Source organism: Macaca fascicularis, chromosome 17, assembly GCF_037993035.2.
Source record: "Macaca fascicularis isolate 582-1 chromosome 17, T2T-MFA8v1.1".
Classification (NCBI taxonomy): Eukaryota; Metazoa; Chordata; class Mammalia; order Primates; family Cercopithecidae; genus Macaca; species Macaca fascicularis.
The window spans coordinates 20407025-20420053 of record NC_088391.1 but is presented as its reverse complement, the minus strand read 5'-3'; the positions used below and the strand labels follow the sequence as shown (position 1 = coordinate 20420053).

At 42.0% G+C, this 13029-nt stretch overlaps 1 protein-coding gene and 1 non-coding gene across 3 annotated transcripts in view; both read left to right on the top strand.

The window, feature by feature from the left end:
* Positions 1–120: 120 nt before the first annotated feature.
* The window catches only part of ELF1 (E74 like ETS transcription factor 1), a 115120-nt gene continuing 102211 nt past the window's right edge, over positions 121–13029 (top strand). The window contains exon 1 of one of the 2 annotated variants that reach the window (XM_065533171.2): positions 121–406. The gene's annotated coding sequence lies outside the window, so the exon portion shown is untranslated. Of the gene's footprint in view, positions 609–13029 lie in introns of both variants that reach the window. The other variant, XM_005585720.5, reaches the window with a different exon arrangement.
* Positions 640–711, top strand: TRNAE-UUC (transfer RNA glutamic acid (anticodon UUC)). The gene has a single exon. It is a non-coding gene; the product is annotated as a tRNA-Glu (tRNA).

Below are 13029 nucleotides of genomic sequence, written 5' to 3'. Positions count from 1 at the left end.
GTGCGCAGACGATCCAATCCGCGTTCGAAATCGCCTCCTCTCCCCTCCCCCTACAGGGGCGGTACTCCCGGCTCCAAAGAGGTGGAGTCGGTATAAAGGGGTTGAGGTCACCGGGAAGGGGCAAAAGCGCGACGGGACCTGAGCTGAAGGACGGGATCTCAAGCCTCAAACCCCTGCGCCATCCCGCCGTCTCTGTGTCCTCCCCTGGGACCCAGAACCTCCACCCTCCTTCTAGACTCGCTGGCTCCAGGCCAAGGAGCTCGCGCGCCGCCTCCGCCCCAACGCAAACAGCTGTTCCCAGAGAAGTCGCCGCTCTCAACTTTGCCAACTAGTCCGCAGGCACTTTGACCAGCAGACCAACCGGGACCTGTGGGTCAGGGTCCTCTGGCGGAGTTTAAAAAAAGAGGTGAAACTGCGGGGTCCGGGCCGCGAGTCGCTAGGCTTCGCCTCAAACTTTGCTCTGGCGGAGCGGCCCCGCCCCTCCTCTCCCCCGCGACGCCCGCGCGCTCGGACTGGGCTTGTTCCCTAGCTCCGGGAGCGCGTGGGCGGCGGCGGCGACGGCGGTGGCGAGCGGAGGCCAAGGAGGCAGAGGCGCTTACGCTTGTCAGGTGGGTCAAGGCAGTTTCTTACAGCAGCACTTCCCATATGGTCTAGCGGTTAGGATTCCTGGTTTTCACCCAGGCGGCCCGGGTTCGACTCCCGGTATGGGAAAGCTGCTTTTTTTTCCCCCTTTTTACTTTTTTTTAAACTATCGGTTTGGAGGGCTCACTTTTTAAATCTTGTGTTCTGGTTCCTTTCTTGTCCCCCTGTCTGGGTGAGTTTGTAGAAAATGAGCATTACTGTAGTTAGTGGCGCCAGGAGCTGGGCTGTGGCTTTCGGAGTGGCGAGTGCCCCACGGTGCCTGCTGGAGAAGGGAATGCGCTCCGGGTCCTTCTCCCTCCCGCCTCCGGCTCGAAGGGCTGGTGGACCCGGAGGGAGTTTCACTTTCCCCAGGGCTGTTCCCCCGCCCCTCCGGCCCGTAGTTTTCCAGACGCCCGGGAGGTGATGATTAACTCTGGCCTTGCGTTATCTCCTCCCAGCGCCCCCCGCCGGCCCACACCCTCTTCGGCCGCCCTTGCGACTCTTCCAATGCGGGACGAGCTGGCCCCCTGCCCTGGGCGCCGCGGAGCCCGCGCCCGGGCCGATACCTCTAGTGGTCCTCTGGCCACAGGGTATTTGCCAGGCCCCACGGAACACACTGTGCTTTCCGCGCCCTCCCGGGGGGCGCGCTTTCCCGGCAGCGCAGCCGCCCGGCGTCCCCTTTCCGCCGCGTGTGCGCTCGCGTCTCCACCCGCGGCGCCCGTGCAAGCGCGAGGCCGGCTCGCGAGGTCGTCCCAACTTGACATTAGGGGTGCTGGTCGCGGTCACGGAAAGTACCCTCGAAAAAAGGCCTTTGGGAACGAGAATCTTTTTTCTTTCCCTTTATAAACACCACAAGCTGTGGAGAAGAAAAATACCACTATGATGAGATGGCTTTAAATAAGTAAATCGACTTCCTAAAGGGTCTAACATTTTGAGCGCCGTTGATTTAAAAAAAAAAAAAAAACGATTAAAAACAACAACAACAACAACACATCTTGGGGTGGAGATGGGGCTTGGGAAAGAGAAAATTAGCTGGAGACTGGGGAGGGGACGTTAAAACAACGTTTCACTGTATTTTTAAATATAGAAGCCCTGTGTTTATTACAAAGAAGGGGCAGCTGTGTCAGCCTCATGTGAGCTGTAAATGAAACAAAAGCGTTATCTTAAATGCAAGCTGAAATTAGAAAATAGGGTGAGCTATAATGTTTAGTCTATCGGGCCTCTGGGAACAAACGAAGAAGGAAAAAGTGACTCTTGTAGATGAGTTTCTAGTCAGTGCCATTACTGAGAGCAGATGTTTTGGTTGTTAGTATGTGTGTTCCCAGACTATTTTGTAGCTTTAACTGCACAGTAAATTTGTTAATGTGATCTGCGTGATTAAGGATTAGTTAGGCTTACCTTGTTAAAAAAGAAAAGAAAAAGCCTAAGTATTTTAAATCATCTTCATTAATTCAAATATTTGTGTATTTGCTACACACCAAGCACCACCAGATGCTTTTGGATTTACTGATGTTTGGGTTCTTCATGTTAGCTAGTGGATAGAATACTGAATGGAATAATATTTTGGTTTCTGTGATTAGCTGTGTGATGAGACTTTTCAGCTTCTCTGTTCTCTGGCTTTAGAGCCATACATTTTCGATAACACATATCACTCAAATTTTAAATAGAGTTACAAGAATTGTTGAGTGATTCTTGAATAGATAATGAAAGTGGAAGTTTCATTTAAATAAGTAATAATGTGTCATTAAGAAGCAGTTACTAAAGAATTATACAGTGGTTGAAAATTTGGAAAGAAGGAAAGATAACTCGGATAGCTCTGCCTTAATTGTCCCCAGAGAGGCCTTAAGTTTTGACCTTTTTTTTTTTTTTTGAGACATCTCCCTCTGTAACCCAGGCTGGCGTGATCTCAGCTCACTGCAACCTCCCCCTCCCAGATTCAAGCTATTCTTGTGCCTCAGCCTCCCAAGTAGCTGGGACTACAGGCACCCGCCACCACACATGGCTAATTTTTGTATTTTGAGTAGAGACAGAGTTTCACCATGTTGGCCAGGCTGGTCTCAAACCCCTGACCTCAGGTGATCCACCTGCCTCGGCCTCTCAAAGTGCTAGGTGCTAGGATTACAGGCGTGAGCCACCATGCCAGGCATTGACCTTGCATTTTGTCATGAGTTTACCACATTGTACCAAATGGTGCTAAAATGGATGTTATTTTCAACTGTGCACTCGGTAATTGCAAATAGTTGTACTGTATACCTGGGGCAAACACAAAGGAAGTAGTTGGATCATCTCTGTATAAAACACAGATTTCTCTTTCGTGTAGTTGTGCGTTACATAGAATGTCGTAAGGCAACGTCTGAGTTGTAGAAGTGCTACTGGAGTAACAGGTGAGGAATCGGTTCTGCTCTAGGGAAAGAATTGGAGAAGAAACCTAGAGGGGAGAGTGGACCTTGAAGAACTGGTTGGATTTCTCCTGTTGGGGAATGTGAATCATAAAGCTGAGGTAGGGGGAACAAGTATGAGGCTGGCAAGTAGTCGGTTTGGCAGGAGCACAGAGTGCCTGCAGGGAGGGCCATGGGAGATCAAGCTGGGAATGTAGAAAGGAATTTTAACTTGATAAAATTTTGAGTAGGTAACAGGTTCTTTTATCAAGGAGTGACATTTTATGTCACAAAAATTTTTTAAACCATTTCTGTCTCTTGGAAAACCCAAAGATAGCAGTGGCATGTGAAAAATTCTTGTTTTAAAAGATTCAAGCAATAAAGAAACGTAGAATGTTTTGTGTCCGTAGATTTTATGTTTAGGAGTTGAATATTAAAATGTAATTAATAGAATGGAGAAAAGCAATCAGTTAATTAGAATTCATTTTATAGGAATGAAATCTAGGTTTAAAGTATGAGAATGATCTGTCTTGCTTTGTTGAAAGTGAACTTGGTATTCGAAGACAGCTCCTCGTTACTGTCAGTAAGACATGTATTTTAAATTGGTTAAGGCTAGGTGATCAATTTGTGAGGATTCATTCTTACACTTGTGCCATTGGCAGGCATATTTTAGGAGCTCTCTCTTGGGCCATAAATTAGTGACACTGAGTGCTGTTGATTTACCCAAATAACCTCTTTAATATTTGCTACTGTTAGGTGTAATTAGAAGATATATGAAAGAGGCAGGGTGTGGTGGCTCATGCCTGTGATCCTAGCACTTTGGGAGGCTGAGGCAGGCGGATCAACATGGCGAAATCACATCTCTACCAAAAATACCAAAAATTAGCCAGGCGTCGTGGCACACGCTGCACCTGTATCAGCTATTCAGGAGGCCGAGGTGAGAAGATCGCTTGAGCCCTGGAGGCAGAGATTGCAGTAAGCCAGGATCTCAGGATCATGCCACTGCACTCCAGCCTTGGAGACAGAGCCAGACTCCACCTCAGGGGAAAAAAAAAAAAAGACGAAAAAAAACTGAGAGAGCCTGGACAACATAACAAGAGCCTGTCTCTACAAAAATAAAATATAAAAAAATTAGCCAGGTGTGATGCCACATGCCTGTAGTCCTAGCTACTTGCAAGCCTAAGGTGGGAGGCTCCATTGAGCCCAGGAGTTCAAGGCTGCAGAGAGCTGTGATGGCGCCACTACACTCCAGGTGACAGAGCAAGACCGGAAGACCTTGTCTCTTAAAAAAAAAAAAAAAAAGACATGAAAGTTCAGTAAATGTTTGCCGAGATGAACGCTGGTGTTTAAAGAAGTAGAAGGGATTTTAAAACAATTACTGCATTTCAGCTAAAATCTGAAGACCTTATCATGGTCTCGGAGGTCCAACATTATCTGGACCCTACCCTCGTAACCTCAGGTCCTACCTTATCTACCACTTCATTGTATCTTGGCTACGAAGGCTTCCTTTTTGCCATGCCAAACTTATACTTGTCTTGGAGTTTCGTTACTTGCCTTTTTCCTTTGCCTGGAATATTCCCCGTCTAGCTCTGCACATCTCAGGTCAACATTACCTTCTCAGAGACATCTGTTCTGACCACCTTAGCTTGAGATCCCTCTTCCTTGGTTACTTTCTGGTTACTTTATGACTTTTTTTTTCATTTTCTTAGTATCTGAAACTGACCTGTTTATTTGTTTCTGTTTATTTCTTGTCTTATTCTGTCAATATAAGTTCCCTGAAGGCAAGGATATCATATAATGAGATCGTTCTTGTTCTGTATGTAGTAAAGATTCAAACAATAGTAAAGAAGTTGGAACCCTCATACGGTGCTGCTGGAAATGTAGAATGGTGCAGTTGCTTTGGAAAACAGTTTAGCAGTTCCTCAAAATGTTAAACAGTTACCATATGACCCAGTATTTCCACTCCTAGGTATGTACCCAGTAGAAATGAAAACATGCCCACACCAAACCTTGTACACAAATGTTTATAGCAGCATTATTCATAAGCAAAAAGTAGAAACAACCTGAATGTCCCTCAGCTGATGAGTGAATAGGGTGAATAGGTAAAATGTAGTGCATCCACATAGTGGACTATTTGGGAATAAAAAGGGACGAGGTACTCAATCACAAGAACATTACACTAAGGAGCCAGGAATGAAAGACCACATTTTTATTCCATTTATATGAAATATCCAAAATAGGCAAATCTATAGAGAAAGAGGGTAGATTAGTGGTTGCCTTAGATTAGAGGGGATAGGGAGGTTTGGGGTGAGGTGACTGCCAATGTGGATAGTAAATTTAGGGTGATTGAAAGTCCTAAAATAGATTACAGTGATAGCTCTATAACTCTATAAATGCACTAAATAATGTTGAATTGTACACTTTAAATAGATAAACTTCATGGTATGTAAGTTTTATCTCAACCAACCTCTTAAAAAAGATTGAAGCAATAAAAACCAAATAGAATATTTGATCTCTAGATTTTACATTTATCATTTGGATATTATCTGTTTTAAAATAATAGCAGCCTGGGCAACATGGTGAAACTTCATCTCTACAGAAAAAAAATACAAAAATTAGCTGGTGTGGTGGTGCATGCCTGGAGTCCCAGCTCCTCAGGAGGCTGAGGTGGTAGGATTGCTTGAACCCTGGGGGGTTGAGGCTGCGGTGAGCTGTGATCGCACCACTGAACTCTAGCCTGGACAACAGGGTGAGACCCTCTCTCTAGAAAATGAAAATTAAAATAATAATGGAGTAATTTAATGGGGAAACTTTAGCTCCTAGTTAGTTCCACAGATGTGGCAAGTGCTCAGTAAATAACTGATGGAGGAGGTTAGATAAGTATACAGATAACTATGATATAATACATAGTGTGATACATGCTCAGAGGGGACTAAGCCAGGGATCATAAGTGTTTGATGGTGTTCAAAATCCACATCTGAGTTTGTGTGAGGGGAATAAGGAAAGGCCTCCTGTGGGAGGCAGCATTCGAGGTAAACTTTGAAGGCTGGTTAGGCTTTTGCTAGTAGAGACAGGGACGGGAACAAGGCATTGAGAGGAAGCAAGCAGGAGCAGAGGTACACCAACAGTTACTAGCACATTTTAACGGAGCTGAGGTTGCAAGTAGGATAAGAATGGGAAATAAGGCTGTGAAAATAGATTAGGGTCTGTAGTGGAAAATGTGTTTTTACTATCCTCCCGATGCCTAGTGTGCCTCCAATGGCTCATACTTAGGAAGAACCATACCTCTCACCTGCAGAGAGCTGGAAGTGTCTGGGGACATATCCTCCTCCAGCTCATAGACTGTACTGTCAGGAGTGTAACTTTGGAGGCAGGGGCTTTGACTTGTTTTCCTCTGTATCATCAGACTTGAAGCAGGGCTTGGCACCTGGTAAACATTCAGAGAACATTTGAATGAATGAATGAAAATCAAGAAGTGGCAAAGTCTGTATAAAGCAAAACAAAGTTTATTTTACGAAGACCCTTGACAAGGAGATTTTGGAAGCCCCCTGGATTTGGAGCTAAGGAGTTTAGTTAGGGAAAGAGATTTCTGGTAATACGAGGAATGTTTTAATGAAACGAATTTGGTAGTAACGTGCAGGTTGAACTGGAGGATGGAAGGATTATATCTGTGGTCTCCGTCTCTACTGTCCCTTTCCTGTTCCCTCTCCATTAGGCCTTGACAAAGGTAACAGACTTCCAGCAGTCCAATAATAATCTCCTAACAGCTCTCCTTGCTTCTACTCTCTCCCTAAATAGGGTGGTGGCAGCAGAATAGAAAGGATCAGATACAAGAGATAACACTGAAGGAAAAATCTACGACTTCAGAAAGTAAATATTTCTAACAGAAATAGAGAAGTTATGAAGCACACATTTTATTGGAGGGGACTGGCAGTTTTTACTCTTAGCATTGGCCAGCTAGTAAATTTATTGCATACCTGCATGTGTCTGTGGCTTTTGAACTCTGAAATTGTGCATTGACTCCATGAACAAGTTAATACTATGAGACTGCCACCCTGTGGACAAAATATCAAGACTAAAACCATCAAGAATTAAAGTTTCATTCATTTGTGATTTACTGTTTTAGAACTGGCTTTGGTTCTTCCACGTTGGTGCGCGCAGTGATGCTCATGAAATAGAAAGCTTGAAATTAGTTTGTTCTCTGAACTTTTTCTGAGGCTTTTAAATAAAGGGAATCTAAAATGGAACCAGTAGTTTTAGAAAGCTGCAATGATTCAAGAATGCTTTTTAGATGGTACTTCTTTGCTCCAGAAATTTCATGTGAAAGGATTGATTTTTTAAAATATTGTGGCATGTAGGCCTGTTGTGAAATAGTCTTTTGTCCCTTTTGTTGTACTGATTTTTTTCATCCCATTTTATAAGACATATGGTATTATCCTTGAGAGTTGTATTTTTTGAGAAATATATCCAACATCCCACTATACCCTTTTTTGGCTAAGTGAAAGTGGCCTTCTTGCCTTGTTTTTTTGTGGATTTGGTTTTAGTTGTTAAAAGTTCTCTCTGTTTTGGACGGATTGCCTTAATTGTATTTATACAAATGAGTTTGTGTTATATTATGCTACTTATTTAGAAGGACACTCTGCTCACACATTATACTGTTTTGGTAGTTTCATAAACTACCTTGAATCAAAATAAAATGGTGATTGTGAAATACTTATTTGCTCACTGCAGCTCAGGAAATGTTTCAGTTTTGGACTCATGACCAAATAAAACTTTTCCAAGAGATGAGCTGTTTACAGCCAATAATGTTATGAATGTCTTACACACTTGAATTCCCAGAGGTGTCAGAAGGGGTGGGATAGCCATTTAGGGCTTGAAATTTGTGTCACCAGTAAAGCAGAAGTGGGCTGAAGCAGCCTTCTGAGGTCAGCAATTGTGCCTTCATTAAGAAGGTGATATCCACACTGAGGAGAACAGATGAATCATTGATTGACCCCCTTGCCACTGATGCTTCACCATAGGGACCTGATACTTCACCATAAGGACCTTACATTTTGGTAATGTACTAATGGTCAACTATAATGTTAATGATCTTAATTTTTTTTTTTTTTTTTTTTTTGAGTCGGAGTCTCACTCTGTTACCCAGGCTGGAGTGCAGTAGCATGATCTTGGCTCACTGCAAGCTCCGCCTCCTGGGTTCAAGCAATTCTCATGCCTCAGCCTCACACGTAGCTAGGATTACAGGCATGCATCACCATGTCCGGCTAATTTTTGTAGTTTTAGTAGAGATGGGATTTCACTGTATTGGCCAGGCTGGTCTCGAACTCTTGACCTCAAGTGATCCTCCTGCCTCAGCCTCCCAAAGTGCTGAGATTACAGATGTGAGCCACTGTGCCTGGTGATTTTCATTATTTAAATATTTCTCTGAGACAGTTCTTCTGAAAAATGTAGTTTGACAAATGCAATAAACTTTAAGTGTTTGGTTTTATTTAACCTTTTCAAAGTAAATATATGGAGTTGTGGGTAACTTTTCAAAATTATTTTTTGCTAACGTGTATATCTTATATTCTACAAACAGTACTGTGTAATTGTAAGTGAAGTAGACTATGATGAAAGTGCACATGTTTATGTAGGTCTACAAGGTAAATTGCCATATAATTTAAATTATTTAGATTAGGTTAGTATTATTTAGATACAGTTTAAGACAAGTAACTTACTTTCTTAAATTTATTTTTAAATATTGACTCATTTATTTATTTATTGAGACAGGGAGTCTCTCTGTCTCCCAGGCTGGAGTGCTGTGTGATGATCATGGCTCACTGCAAACTCTAAATGCTGGGTTCAAGTGATCCTCCCACCTTGGCCTTCTAAAGTGCTGGGATTACAGGTGTGAGCTACTGTGCCCGGCCAAGGAAAGTAACTTTCAGAATACTTGGTGATCTAGTTACTCTTCACCTAGGTATTGAATGAAGAGTCAGTAAACTTGAAGATACATTTGTTTTCTAACCTTCTTTAATGGTTTTGCTATGATATCCTTTTTAAAACTATAAATGACAATGAACTTATGTAAATACATTTTTAGTTTAATATTTAACCAACACTTAAGAAACTTTATCACACAATATCTTTCTATATTTTTATGCTATAATGGTTACTATTTCAGGATTAATGGAAGTGTTGACTCCTGAGTTCATTTTCACAAATGTAAATACTAAAACATTTTCTTCTTTGAAAAGTAATTCTGGCCAGGTGCAGTGTCTCACGCCTGTAATCCCAGCACTTGGGGAGGCTGAGGTGGGTGGATCACTTGAGGTCAGGAGTTCGAGACCAGCCTGGCCAACATGATGAAACCCCGTCTCTACTAAAAATACAAAAATTAGCTGGGCATGGTGGTGCATACCTGTAATCTCAGCTACTTGGAGGGCCGGTCAGGAGAATCACTTGAACCTGGAAAGTGGAGGTTGCAGTGAGTCAGTATGACGCCATTGCACTCTAGCCTGGGCAAAAGACTGAGTGAGACTCTGTCGCAAAAAAAAAAAAAGAAAAAGAAAAGTACTTCTAATATAGATGACTCGAACTTTGAAAAAGCAGTAACAACTATTCTGTAAATTTTGTGTGTATGCAAACTTGAAAACATCTTTTATTTTTGGATGCAGACTAATCACTATTGAATACATAACCTTTGATTTAAAAGATTTTTGTGCTTTATTTTAAATTTGTGGGAAGGTGTCTAGCCTAGTGACTTTTCGATCCAGAGAATCATTCTAGATTGTCTTAAATATTTATTTGTAGTTTAATCTTATTACTTAAAGTTTTTTTTAATTTAGAGTCCAGAGACTAAGATACATTTCTGATTTAGGATGTGTTGATATATTGCTCTATATGAAGCTTTTTTGTCCGTTTTCAGGTTGTGTGTGTGTGTGTGTGTGTGTTTCATTTTCAGTTTTAATCAAACATTTAATTCAACTTTTCAAGGTTGTGATGGGATTCATTTTACCCCTGCTGTTCAAACATCTGTGTTTATCATTGATACACTCTAATGCCAAGGTGCACAGAGCTGAAATAGAAAGGAAAGGTACAGCCACAGGCAAAGAGAATGGGAGAAGGTGTCCCGGCGCATGAATCGGGGGCGGTAGTGAAGGAGGAGTATCCTGAAGGGAGGCAAAACATAGAGTATCCTGAAGGGAGGCAAAACATAAGCTTGCTTAAGGAATTCGGAGCTCCATGCAGGCAGGTTTCATCAGAGAATTTCAGATGAGTGGGAATGCCTTTCCTTTTTTTTTTTTCCTTTGTTTTTATGCCATTTAAATGGCATAAAATGAACTACAATGTTACTGTCCCTTAAAATGCGACTTTGAAAAACTGTTTTTTCTTTTGCATTGCCATTACCTTCTAGAAGGTTATCTGTTTATGGAACATATTTTTAGATGGCTTTTTGCCACAAATTTGTAGGAAAATGAAGGCACATAAAGTTTATGTGAAAGCAGTCACAACCTGATACTCATTAGAATGGGTCCTATTAAAACAAAACAAAACAGAATATAACAGGTATTGGCAAGGATGTGAAAAAATTGAAACTCTTGTACAAGAATGCCTGTGTTGGTGGGGATGTAAAATGGTCTGGCCATAATGGAAAACAGGATGGCACTTTCTAAAAAATTTGAAAGAGGCCAGGCGCAGTGGCTCACGCCTGTAATCCCAGCACTTTGGGAGGCTGAGGTGGGTGGATCACGAGGTCAGGAGTTCGAGACCAGCCTGGCCAATATGGTGAAACCCCGTCTCTACTAAAAATACAAAAATTAGCCGGGTGTAGTGGTGGGTACCTGTAGTCCCAGCTACTTGGGAGGCTGAAGCAGAAGAATCGCTTCAACCTGGGAGGCAGAGGTTGCAGTGAACCGAGATTGTGCCACTGCACTCCAGACTGGGCAATAGAGCAAGACTCTGTCTCAAAAAAAAATTTTTTTTTGAAAGAGAATTATCATCCAGCAATTCTGCTTCTTGATATATACTCAAAATAATTGAAAACAGGGTCTCAGAGATATTTGTACACCGTTGTTCTTAGCAGCATTACAATAATAAATACTTATTATGTTACCAAAAGGTAGAAGCAACCCAAAGATCAATCAGTGCATGAATGGTTAAATAAAGTTTGTTGTGTACATACGATGAAATGTGATTCAGCCTTAAAAAGGAAGGAAATTCTGACACATGCTCGTAACCTTGAGGACATTATGCTAAGTGAAATAAGCCAGTCACGAAGAAGATAGTACTACATGATTCACCTTATATGAGGTATCTAGAAGAGTCTCACAGAGACTTAAGTAGAATGGTGGTTGCCAGGAACTGCGGGTAAGGGAGAATGGAGGGTTACTGTTTAATGGATACAGAGTTTCAGCTTTGAAAAATGAAAAGAGTTTTGTTGCACCACAATGTGAATGCACTAAAGACTATTGAACTGTGTACTTAAAAACGATTAAGATGATACATTTTGTTCTACTTTACCCCAATTAAATAATTTTAAAAAGCAGATTTCAATTTGTATTTGGATACTGTATGCTCATTATTTATGAGGGTAAAAAGCATCTGTAATGATGCAGTTTCTTATTTCACCAATATGTGAGTGTTAGGTGCTGGGATAAAACAATGATAAAACCTGACAAGATCCTCATGAAGCTTACAGTTTAGTGGGAGAGACAGACATTGATTGAACAAGTAAAAAGTGTGCTTAAGTGTACATGCGTGGCAGGGAGACCCCTAGCAAGTTGTGGGGAAGGGCTGGATTGAGAAGGCTTCCCTAAGGACATGATGTTTCTGTAGAGACCCAAAGGATGACTAAGCCTTATATAAGAGAAAGGGAGAAAAGGGAAGACAGAGTAGATTGAGGGAGTAGCATTTTGCAAATGCTCTGCAAGGAAGAAAGGGTATACTTTGGGAAATGAAAGGCCTGGAGGGCAGTAATGTAGAAAGTAAGATGTGATGGGAGATAAGGCTGCAAGGTATCAAATAATATAAGACATTCTAGGCCATGTTAAATATTTTGATTTTTATCTTCAGCAGAGTGGGCAGATATTGATGGGTTCTAAATGAGGGATTATGGAAGTGGAATGGCATAGGAGCAAGAAAAATGATGTACTTTTTGGTACCCTTGGTCTTTAACTATAAGCTACCTGTTTAGTATGGTGTTTGAATGTTGGATGAGATTGTATATTGGCTGCCATTGTGGGCTGTTCATATGGTAAAGTGTACTTAAAGGGTGAACTTAAGGGAATTGTCAAGGGTAATTGAGGATCAGTGATTTTCACCTTGATACTGTGACTTGGTAGTTTGAAGCCCTAGAAATTGCTATTTGTCTTGGGAGAGTCTGGAGTAAGAAGACTTTGAGCTTTTAGGACCTCCAGTGGTAAGTGGTGAGGAGGTGGGGCAGAGAAAACTGAGAAAGAGCTGTCTAGAATTGAGGCAAAATCAGGTGAGAGTGTTATCAGAGAAGCCAAAGAAGTGCTTAAAGTGATAGACCTAACACAACAAGTTCTGAAAGTGTTAACTGGATTTAGCCCTGGGAGGTCATTGACTTTAGTTAGATTTAGTGGCATAATAGGGGCAGGATTAAGTTAGATTAGGCTAGGTTGAAGAATGAGTGGGAGATGAAGAAATGGAGTAGGTAAGGACAGTATATACACATCTTTTGAGGAAGTTGGGCTGTGAAAAGCAGGCAGTGAGAATGAATAGTAGTTGTAGTTGGGGTTGCAGTGTGTGACAGGGTGCCAATTGGGGTTCTTTTTTTTTTTTTTTTTTTTTAAAGGAAAAACTTGAATTAAAAAATATCTTCGGCTGGGCGTGGTAGTTCACGCCTGTAATCCCAGCACTTTAGCAGGCTGAGGTGGGAGGATTGCTTGAGCCCAGAATTTGAGACTAGCTGGGGTAACGTAGTGGTATCCTGTCACTACAAAATATTAAAAAATTAGCTGGGCGTGGTGGTGTGCCCATAATCCCAGCTACTCGGGAGGCTGAGGTGAGAAGATCACTTGAGCCC